The sequence below is a fragment of the Artibeus jamaicensis genome, unplaced genomic scaffold, assembly GCF_021234435.1.
Source record: "Artibeus jamaicensis isolate MK-2021 breed Jamaican fruit bat unplaced genomic scaffold, CSHL_Jam_final contig_3176, whole genome shotgun sequence".
Classification (NCBI taxonomy): domain Eukaryota; kingdom Metazoa; phylum Chordata; class Mammalia; order Chiroptera; family Phyllostomidae; genus Artibeus; species Artibeus jamaicensis.
In genome coordinates, this window is record NW_026521740.1 from 6,418,355 (window position 1) to 6,430,582 (window position 12,228).

Consider the following 12,228-nt stretch of genomic DNA (forward strand, 5'->3'; position numbering starts at 1 on the left):
TAACTATTAAAGAATTCATAGGAATTTAACCATAGGATATTGCTAATCCACTCCATTGAATGGTTGCTGGATTAGGGTGGAAATTGCAGCAGGCTTGAGAGTGGGGAGCCTGGGTTTGCCCCTTCCTTGCTGTGCCCTTGGGTGAGTGTCTTTGTTCCATTTTACAAGCTCAGCATCCTTCCTCGTAAAAGGACTGAATTAGACTGAGGTGTTTTCAGAGGCCCCTTTGAATTCTGAACAATCTAAAATTCTATGGCATCTCAAAATAACCCAGGGTGATGCAAATGCCACTTCTTAATAGCCGGCTTTAAAAACAACACAAATAGCAAGGACTGCCTACAGGTGTCAGTATTACCATGGGCCCAAATTGGCCTCATTTATCACAAAGCAAAGAAAATGCATCTGGTCTATTCTGCAGAAGTCAAATCATCCTGAGAAAGAGAAATGTGTCAAAAGGTACCTGATTATGTGCCAAAATAGAAAAAAATTGTTCTGGTTGCAGGTGACCTTTCATAGTGAGATCATTCACTTGCTGGTTATGCTGTCAAGTAACTTACTAGTGCCCTTTAAAGGTCATTGCCATGGGTGTGCCCCTGGGTGCATCCTAATGTATGCCTCTAATGTACTTCTCCCCCACAAAATACACTCCATAAAGAAGCACAATCCCTCATCTCTGAGTCTGGTAGGAAACATTTTCCCCTTGCATTATAGGAGCATTATATTTAGAGATATTTGTGTGGAAGGGGGAGGGAAGGAAGGACACTTTATCACAAAACCTATGTAACTTAAACTGATTAGGGAAGTCAAAAGCAGACCCCGGTGGTGTGTAGGAAAATATTGTCCTCTCTTCTGTAAAAGCAGGTACAGGATTTGTTTGCCAGGGACTAACAGTGTATGTATACTCAGATTTTGGTAGACTTCCTCTTTAAGCTTTTCTGATTCAAGGTAGTAGTCATAGAGGGGCCGAGTCATCTTGGGTTCTGATCCCCTAATGAAATAGTCTAGTGCTCCATCCCTGGAGAAACTCAAAGTGAGGGGTACCTGGGGCAAGCCCAAGAGCATGCTGGGGGAGAAAAAGGAGGAGTGCTAGAGCGGGGTCTCCAGTAAGACCTGCCTAAAGCCAAAACACTAGATTAGAATGCCTTAAGAGCCCCCATATGAGTGGGGATCCTGTGACCTTAGGTGGGTTTGGCTCTACTTATGGAGATAGGGGAGCTGGGGTGGTCACCTCATTATATAGACATTAAAATTTTTTCTTTAGCAAATATTTTTTTGAAAGATCAAGGAAAGAGCTTCCTTCAAGTGTAGAGACAGGCAAAGAAAGGAAAAGTAGAATCAAACTGAAAATCAACAGGCACAGAAATATCAAGTGTTATGAGAGTGTAGTAGCTACCTCAGGCAAATGATCACAAACTTGATGCTCAGAGCAACAGAAGTATATTCTCTCCTAGTTCACGAGGCTTGCAGTCAAAAGTTAAGATGTCGGCACGGACGATAGGGAGGTCCTGAGGGAGCCTGTGTCCCGTGCTTCTCTGATCAGTTCTGGTGGTTCCTGCCATCCTTGGCTCATAGATGCATCACTCCCGTCTCAACTTCCATTTCCACCTGGTTTCTCTCCTATGTCTCTGGGTCAGAAATTTCCTATTCTATTTCTTATAAAGACATCAGTAATTGAATTGAAGGCCACCCCTAATACCAGGATAATCTCACTGTAAGATCTTAACTATAACTGCAAATTCCATTTTGTCCAAATAAGGTCATATTCATGGGTACCAGGGATTTAGACTTATATGTATCATTTTGGGGCCATGATTCAAACTACTACACTGGGGTTATTATTTAACAAGACAATAGCAATTATGTCTAATGAGAGTATGGGCCAAAGGTAGGCTGCCCTCATTCTTATTCTCTATCCATGTGAGAAAATAACCTATAATTCATTTCTGTGCAAACAGGTCGAGTCAAGCTATACACACACACATGCTGAGCAACTAGTCTACACTGATTCATTCTTTTATTAAACAAACATAGTGTATAGGCCAAATGAACCCTTTAGTAAGTGTTGTACTGAATGACTACCCAAGTTATAGGCCACTCCTCATGAATTATTGCTTTAAAAATGACTAGCAGGCAATTTTATCTTTGGCACTGTGGCTATCACCGATAATATAAAGCAAAAGTATAGAAGGGATTAAGCCAACATATTTCATAGTTAAGGTTATTTCTTATGGAATATAATTTATAATTAACATCACACAAATTGGCCTCTTGATACTATGACTCTTGAAGCAGAATTTTTAATATTTTATACTCATGAATAAGTTTTTTTAAGGGAAAAATGCATGTAAAGCTATAATCCTTGCATAAAAAATGTGTTTCAAAGAGGAAGTGATATTGGATTTGGAACCACCAGATATGCTTCTAGAATGGGCTTCAGAGCCAAATGGGTGACTTTGGCAAACCATTCTGCATCTTGAGCAGTTTATTGTCCCTTGCAAACCAAAGGAAAACAAGCTGCTCAGATGTCCCCTTAGTTCTCTGCTAGAGTCGTACTGTAGGTAAGTGTGTCCCAGAGTCTGACCACATCTTCCACAGAATCAAAGAACTTAAAAGTAGACAGGAAAGCCAATATGAGGTTTATAAGATTTAAGTTTGAAAACCTTTGGTGGTCTCTTCCAACTTGCTTTTTCTATATTGCACAATGTAGTCAGAGTGTAGTGCCTTGCTAACCAGCAGTCCTTCTCAAATCAGACCAGGAGGATCAGTCCTCCCAATTTTTGGAGACAGTCCAGTTTCTCTGTATGAGAGAAACCTTTTTTAGAGGTACCAAGGGGGAGTTTGAAGGGCCATCACCTTTCCCTGCTTAGCCCACTAGCCTTCTTAGCCTGACCATGACCATGATAGCAAAGGTTAAATGAGGGGAATGAGGTGATTTTCTGGCAGAATCATAATAAGCAAGACCATGAAAGCTCCAAACTCCAGGGTAGAAAAGCAACTCATTGTTTCCTGATTTATCCCTCTGTCTCCCATTCAGAGAGAATGGGAGGCAATGGGAACCATTACCAGGCTCCATGCCAAAATAAGCTTGGAAGGAGTTTTTCATTCAGGTTAATGTGTTTCCAGAGTCTCGGGAAAGTACTGCATCTTCATTAAACTTACCAGTATTCTGCTGTTCAGCTCTTCAGAGCAGATGACATGGGTGTTGGCAAAGACTGTGCATGTGTATGTATGTGCATTGAGGTTGGGCGGGGAGAAAGAGTGACAGACAAATGGAATCTTAAAGAATAGATCCTACTTGACATGGACATGAATAAAACCCAGAAGACAGAATTACTCATTGTATGACTGTGGAAACTCAAGAACTTACCCTCAACAACCAACACTGATAATACTACCACCCCACTTTTGTCTGTCTGCCATTTACCCCTAACAGACAAGGAATAAATGATCAAGAGTTGTTGTATGTGATAATATTTAAGGCCTTCAGATGTACCTTTTGTTTTGAAATTCAATCAGCCACCCTCCAGGAGAAGAATCTCGTTGACAGAGGGGCATAGCTCAGAGACCATCAGATGCTTTAGGAAGGCCAGCTCCCCTGATCTGTGACAGTGCGGGTCTAACCAGCCCTTAAAATGGGGCTATCTTCATGTTTTCTGGTCCAGGCTCACTGGGGAAGGTGAACCAGTAAGTCACTAGACAAGCATTTTCAGGCATTATCCCTAGGTAGAGTTGTCTTGGCTAAGGGGGTACTAAGAGGGTATCCTGCTTCTTCATCTATCAAGAAAAGATTTGTGGAAATGCTGTTTCCTTAGACTTGGAAGCAGGAGGAGTTGCTGATTATCTTGCAGTGAAGGAGAAGGACTCAGTAGAAGAAAGAATTGTAACTCAGTGGAGTGACCCAAACCAAAGTCTGCCTGGCCTTGTGAGGTCCCCCCAGCAAGCATCAGGTGACATTATTAGTAAGCAGAGAGCCAAAGTATCCTCATTGCAAGATTATGTGAGTCAAACATCTACAGAAGAATATGAATTCACATCATGAATTTAGGAAGGTTGGAGATTGTCATGTATCTTGTTTTTAAGTTTGAAATTGCCTGAGACTTCTTGCAGGTACTTAAATATATCTTGGTTTTTAAACCAAGATATGTGTGTATGCATACCCAAACATAAACAGCCCTCCTAGGGACTAGCACTTCAAGTTTCCTAAGACACTTTAACAGTGGGGAATTTTTCAGTGGGAATTTTTATGGTTGGTTAAGTTGAGTCATTTATGAATAATAGCAGAGCTTCAAGCAAAGTAAAAATTCTTTGTGATTCAAGAGGTGATTGAGTTGTCAATGAACCTGTGCCTTGTGTTCAACTTTTAGGAAATACTGGCTTAAAGAAGATTAGTCTCCACTAGGGAGTATGTGAGGGGGAGGAGTGAATCAGTTATGTTCAGTATCTATTGATGCTCTGCAAAGTTACTGTCTCTCAGTTCTCTAGCTTGTCATTTTGAAGACTGTGGAAGAGAAGTATTTTTTAATTAGTACTTTCATTACTCAGTCAAAAAACTTTTATTACTGATAACAGTATTAATCAAAGGAAAAAGATATAATGCTTTCCGTTTATTCAGCTGATATTTATTGAGCACCTCCTTTGTACCAACTAGACACTCAATGGAAATTTACATACAGACTACACTCAAGGAGCCTGTAGACTAGCAGAAGACACTGGACTAATAAACAGACGATTGCAATGGAATGTGATAACCAGTAAGCTATCTTCCCTTGTCTGAGAACAGCCTCCTACCCACAGGGGTGGACATGAAGAGCCATGGTACAGTACAAATCTCTATCTCCTAGTCATAGTAATGATTCCAGAGAGGGGCACCAAGTGGTCAATCAGAATTTTTTTCTTGTCTTTTAAGACCGAGGTTGAGAAACACTAGTATATCAGAGTGGGTTGCTTGAACTGAATAAATAGGGGCTGGGTCTAGGAGGCATGAGGTGGTTGGCTTGGCATGGAGATGCCTAACGGAGTTCTGGACATCGAGAAAGATATAAGAAAAAAATCATCATCAGATACAGCAAGACTCTGAAGAGAGGAAGAGAGGGGAATTGAACAATCGGTAGCCCCATTTCCTGATGGCTTTCCAGTGGTCAATTTGGTCCCCACCTTTCTTGAGACAGAGTTGTTCAACTTTGCTTCAAGCTCCATGAGATAAACCACACACTTCTTCTTCAGTTTGCCTTGTTTAAAATGAGGTTCTATTAGTTATTACCAAAAGCATTGGACTAAGACATATTCCCATAAGGGTAAGAATATCATGTTATGGGATCACCTAGGATGGAACTAACTCACTCTATGGGAACCTGGAAGCCAAGAGTAGAGCTTGCTATCTGAGCTGAGTCCAAACAGATGAGTAGCCAGTCAGAGAGCAGGAGGGAAACAGACTGAGGGAAGAGCACACACCAAAGCCAAAGTCTGAACAGTGTGGTGCATATTAGGAGCTACAAATGGTTCTCTGTGGGTGAAGCCCAGGTAGAGCAGTACACATGTTTGTGGGAGGAGAGGATCAGTGTCAAAAAATGAGGCTGGAGAGGTAAACAGGATGACGTCACAGAGGGCCCTGGTAAATTATCCCCGTAAACAATGTGGAATTTGAACAGGAAAGTCTTCTTCCAGGAAGTTCGTTCTGTTTGGCTCAGACAGAAGCAGTTCCGTGGTGCTATACTAGAGCCTCAGGCAAAACAGAAAAGTCATCCTGTCCTTATTTAAAATGTTGGTATTTTGTTTGTGAATATTTTGCATTAACATTCACTTTTAAAAATATTATTTATCTTGTTTACTGCTTTTTGGGTGCCCCCTTACGTTTTACACTTGAAGCTGTTGTCTCACTTACCTCACCTTGTTCCTGGCCCTGAGCAGAAGAGAACAAACATTGGAAACCCAGGCCATGAATGGATTCAGATTCGCTGTAAGCAATGTAGCATCATATTGAAAATACATGTATAATAATTGCTTAATGATTTTCAAAATTATGTTCTCAGCCCTGGCCATTGTCAGTGGTTGGGTTTCCTGGAGACAGTTCCTCTGGCAGAAGTTGAGTGCAGGCTTCCTTGGGGTGAGATCTAAGAAGAAGGCAAGACTGGGTAAAGGAAGAAGCTAACCTGCGGAACAGCTGCCTCAGCCCAGATACAGGGAGGGCTGGAGCTTGGAAAGCTATTTTTAAGTGGTTTTTTAAAAACTATTTTATTTATTTTTAGAGAGAGAGAAAGGAAGGGAGGAAGAGTGAGAGAAACATTGATTGGATGCCTCTTGCACACCCCCCAGCGACCTTTCGGTTCACAGGCCTATGCTCAGTCTGCTGACCCACACCAGCCAGGCCAGAAAAGCTCTTCTGAGGAGTCCTAATTGAGGCTTGATTGAGACCCTTGTGTGCCAGGGTTAGCCACTGGTTGTGGGTGCTGGAGAAATGAAAAGGCAGTTCCCTAATGCCAAGGTGATTTCCAGTAGGGACACAGCAGTCAGTAAATGATATTTAGAGTTTTCCTGCGAATCATCTCATTTCAAAGCTTTTAAAAATTTAACCTGCATTTAGCATATATTTATAATGAATGGGCAAGACAGAACTCATCAGTTTATTAGGTGGGATCCTATTTGCATTGTGAAAAAAGTAATTGTTCAGAGGAGTAATAACTTAAAGAGAGCTATAATTATGCCACAATATTAAATAACTAATTAAATATTCAGTTCCATGATATTTTTCCCACTATGTGACATGTTTAGGATTTAAAGAATAAAATGGACAAAGTTTTTTGGCCCATGAGAAATATATAGTTTAGTGTAAGAGGCAGTGATGTTTAGTGCAGTGATGGTTTCAGCAAATGCTTCCTGACAGGCTGGTGCAAGGCCTGTGGGGGAGCCTGGGCTGGATTTTGAAAAGGAGATGAGTCTGAATTGAGCCTCAAAAGATGACAAGGAGTCAGATGTATGACGTGAACTACGGTGTGGGAGTTAAGAGAGATCCAGGTGTGTTCTCAACATTGCAAGTTGTTCAGCAAGGCCAGGCGATGGGGTGGAGGGGTATGACAGGTGGGGCTGAAGACTGGGCTCCAAAATGTCTTGAATGACATGGAAGTAAACTCACCCTTTCCTAAAAGTTACAGAATCTCCGAGGTGTTTAAGCAACACCTTGAGACTTAACTTTACAAAGTTCTGTCCTACAGCAGAATGAATTAAGTTCCAAGTACGGTTTGATTAAGTAACTGTATCAGTTATCTGTGCTGCATAACAAATTACCAGAAACTTAAAGGCTTAAAACAACATAACTTTACTATCTCATAAGGTTCATTAATGTTTCTGGAAGGGCTGAATTCTCACCAAATGCTTGACTAGGGAAGGATCTACTTCCAGGCTCTCCCAAGTCGTTGGCAGAATTTACTTTCTTGCAGCTCTGGATTTGTGGCAGCTTACTTCTTCAAAGCTAGCAGCGAAGACATGTGCATGAACATGCACACACATGAGAATGAAGAGAGAGATAGAGTCAGGGAGGGGGGAGAGAGAGATTGTTTCTGCTAGCAAGACAGATTATTTTTTTATTTACTTTATTGTTGTTCAATTACAGTCATCTGCATTTTTCCCCACCACTTCCTCCCACCCCAGCTAAACCCACCTCCCTCCCTTGCTTCCTCACTCCCCCTTGGTTTTATCCATGTGTCCTTTATAGTTGTTCCTGAAAACTTTATAGTTGTCTTTTTCCCCAGTGTCCCCTCCATCCTCCCTCTGGCTATTGTTAGATTGTTCTTAATTTCAATGTCTCCAGTTATATTTTGTTTGCATTTTTTTTTGCTGATTATGTTCCAACTAAAGGTGAGATCATATGGTATTTGTCCCTCACCACCTGGTTTATTTCACTTAGCCTAATGCTCTCCAGTTCCATCCATGCTGTCACAAAGGGTAGGAGCTCCTTCTTTATCTCTGGTGTGTAGTATTCCATTGTGTAAATTTACCATAGTTTTTTATCCACTCATTTGCTGATGGGCACTTAGGTTGCTTCCAGCACTTGGCAATTGTTAATTGTGCTGCTATGAACATTGGAGTGCATAGGTTCTTTTGGATTAGTGTTTCAAGGTTCTTAGAGTATAATACTAGCAGTGGAATTGCTGGGTCAAAAGGCAGTTCCATATTTAGTTTTCTGAGAAAATTCCATACTGTTTTCCATAGTGGCTGCACCAGGCAAGATCGATTCCTATAAAAACATTGTAATCCAGGGAGTGATGTCACCGTTGCTGTGTTCTGTTGGTTAGAAGCCAACCACTGGCCCCAACTGCACTCAAGAGGAGCTCTTTACACAAGGGCATGAACACCAAGAGCTGAAGCCACCTTAAAGTCTGCTCCCCACACTCACCTGCTATATGGTCCTCCTTCGGCTGGTTGTGAAAGAGAAGGTGGCCTTCAGAACATCCTCTCGGGCACAGTCATCCATTATTCTATTGTGGAGGGACTTTGATCTTGGTAAAACCCTAGAAACCAAAAAGTCTACTCAGAAATATTTATGCAGTATCAGCAAATATCACATATTCTGCTTTACCACAAATTATTGTAGCTGCTGCATCAATTTATGATCAAAGACAACATTATGATTCCAAAAAATATATGATTAATTAAATTCCACCATAACAAGTTTGGAGGGCCTCTGAGAACAAGGGCTCGGGCGAGTCCCAGAATTTCTTGAGGACCTCTTTAAGTATTTTTCTCCAACTTACTATTATGTATGTCTGTTTCCTCTTCATCATATTGTATCTGTGGAGTTTATATCGAATACAAATGTTAGAGATAATACCTACCTGGGTTGTAGTATGTTTCATATGATGTGTTAAACACTCCATCTGGGAGCCTAGGTCTCTAATACATGCCATCTGGTGATTCAGTGATATGCGTGTGTATGAGTAAACAGTGACTCTGCCATTTAACTACTTAGTATGCACATTTCATTAAGTTCACAAATCCCTACAGGCATGTGGTTAAAGGGGCTTTGGCAGATTTCCTCTCTGGAGGGCTTGGCACCAGGTCGCTGGAGCTCTCACGGGCACTGGAATTCCAAACGTGCCTGCATTTGGAACAGTAAGTGGTGCATTAACATTGCTGAAGCCTTTGTCAGCTCGAGTTTCAGTGCATAGCCCAAGTTCAACACTTCTTACTGAAATCGTCTCTAGTTATTTTGCATGTCCTGTATCTGTTCACTTCATATAAAATCATCATTTGTGAATGAGAAAAGGATGACCACCAAACTATGGAAGTATCAAAGCCACCTGCATATGAGGTTTCATCCTTTCCATAGTTATTCTTCGGTTAGTTACTTACTTTGTGTTACAAACCAACTCAATGAGCACTGGCATTTGAAAATTAAAACCTACTAAAACAAGACATTTCTTCTAAAATTCAGTGACCAAACATGGTATTTTGAATCCAATTTAAAGTATGTCAGACTAGCACTGATGTGTGTTGTGTGGCTCTTCATAAAATGGGTACATTTCACCAGCGGACAGCATGGAACCCGCTTGGCGACAGCGCAGAGGAAAGGAAAGGAGACCCAGCTGTGGCACTCACAGACCCTGATTTAGGGGGGAGGATATTCCCTGGGCCTCAGTTTAGCTCTCACAATCAGATTCCCTAAAAAGAATGCAAAATAAAAGCAAACATAAATGAGACTTAACAGAACGTCTTATGTGACTTGATCTTTAGACATCAGGACATCTGTGCGACTAAATGTTCTCCTTGTCAGCAACCTGTTTGTGATCAGCAAAGATTAAAGACTGGGATGGGATTGCCAGAAGTCCCTCATGCTGTGCACGCCTGAGTAGGTCAGTGCGGTGGCTGTGGGGACACCGTGTCTTCCACAGTGGGGAGGTATTGATCTGCCAGCTGTTGGAGAGAGAGCCCTGTGCACAGCTGTGGGCTCGGAACCATGGCATGTTAAGGGGCTGCAGGAAGAATCCTCGACTAGACCAAAGAATGAAGACACAGTGAATTCATCTTTCTTTCCTGCCCAGGATAAGTTGGAGATTAAAAATAAAAAAAAAAACTTTTGACTAGTGAAAGAGAGAGACTTTGTCATTATAAATAGAATAACTTAAAATATGTACATATGATGTTTGCATTATTAATCGGGCTTTCTTCCTTCACTTTATTTTGCTTGAAAATATGACTCCCACCATGGGTACTTTTGTAGACAGTTTTATAGATAGCTCGGAGGGATGAGAAACTCTGCATCTGCCAGAACATCATTTTATCTGATAGTTTTCAGGTGTTATACTTGAACGTCAAATATTGTTTCTCAAGTAGTCAGTTGCTCCCCCCACCACCACTCTTGTCTTTCTCCTGCTTATTACCAGCAAAGCAGTAAACATAACGTCTGTACTTACTGGCCCACGGTCTGACCTCACATGACTCAGTCTTTCACCTCAATCACCTTCTTAAGTGTCCCCAACTATCTTCCTCCTGTCACTTTGCATATGTGCCACCTCCTTCCAGAAAATCTCTCTGGGCTCCTAGGGCTCAGTGCCCACCCTGGCTGCCCCCCTGCCTTTCTCACTGTCCACCAACTTTATTAGTCTGGGTTCCACCTCCTTCTTCCCTCCCCACTTTGGACATTTATCACATTGATGGTTTTCGAAAGGCTCTCTCCATTGCTCTGGCCCCTCACAACCTCAGCCCCCCTCGTGGACCCACAGCTGTGTATTCAGGGCACTCGGGATTTCCCACCCCCAGCCTCTCTCACCTGCACCTCAGGCCCTGAATACGCCGCTGGTGCCTAACACTTTACACACATAAAAACTGAACTGGTCTCAGTGCACCTCATACTCCTGGTCATGTGGCTCAAGCCCTAGTTGTCTCCTTTCCCTGGTTTCCTGACTTCCTAGAGGCTGTGAGAATGTTCTTAGCAGAGCTTTTGATTGACAGAAGGTGCCAGGGTCCCCTTTGAGATCATTGCTCGGGCTCCTGCTCTTCCCTAGTGACCAAGTGTAAAGCATGGGGGCATAGCAAGGATCACCCCTTTCTGGAAGAGGCTGAAGGATGCTCAGCAGCTTTGCCAAATCTTGTTCAGACTGCAGACTAAGAAGCGCCCACCCAAGCTCCCCTCCATCTCTCTCTTCTCCTCTTGGGGTCAGGTACGCACCATGGTCTCTCGGCCCTGCCAGCCTCCCCCGGCCCCGCCAGCCTCCCCCGGCTCCCTCTGCCTACCCTTTCTCACAGGCATGCCCATCACACGCTCCTTGTTAATACAGATTCCCATTCAGAACTATGACTATTCTTGCAATGATTCCTTATCCATGCATAAGTGCATATCGGATGCTCATTCGAAACTTGTTTTTAATACCATATTCTCTACTCTGCATTAGAGAATAGCTGTTCTAAATGTTGGGGGAACCTCTACTGTCATTACTCAGTCAGAATTTGTGTATAACTCATATATGCCTAAGGATCATGGTGGGTTTTTATTTGGTGGGGACTGGTAGGTGTGTACATACACATCAATGCAAATGATTTTTCTTTTTCTTTTTTTTTTTTTTTTTTACCAAAACAAAAACAGCATTTCGCAACCACAGATAAGATCATGTGTTTGGGCTGCCATTATTTTCAACAACCTAGGAAATAAATCACTTCAAGTTAAATTGAAATTTTTCCTGAAGCTTTAGCCTTTGAAATTAAATAGATAATTTGTAATTAATTGGGCCATTTAAATATAATGTAAGTAGTTTAAATCGGTCAGTTTGAAAGCAGCCATATCAGAAACCATGTACATATCTACAATTATAAATGCGAGTTTATTTGCAAAACCCCTAAAAGGAAAATTTTATCACTACCAACAACCTCCCCTCCCAAATGAGAAAACTAGGCAAACCCTGGAATGTTTTCATTAGGCAAGCAAGACTTATTTAAAGGTTTTGCCTGGTAAGCTGTTCCTTTGCAAAACGTTAAAATCCCCGTGTTACGTTGACTAAAAAGTTATGATCGTGGAATGTGTAAGACTTCATTCATAGAAAACTCATCAGATCATTAGAGACCTTGGCCATTTAGACCTGTAGGAATAAATGGGTGAACAAACCTCTGTGATCTCAAATGTGGACCTGCATGTTTTTACTCCAATTCACTCCTTATATATAGGCTCAGTCTCAGTACTTGGGTCACTGGTTCAGTAGAAGCCAGGAAAAACAATAACTATGTAGTAAACAGAATGTTAGC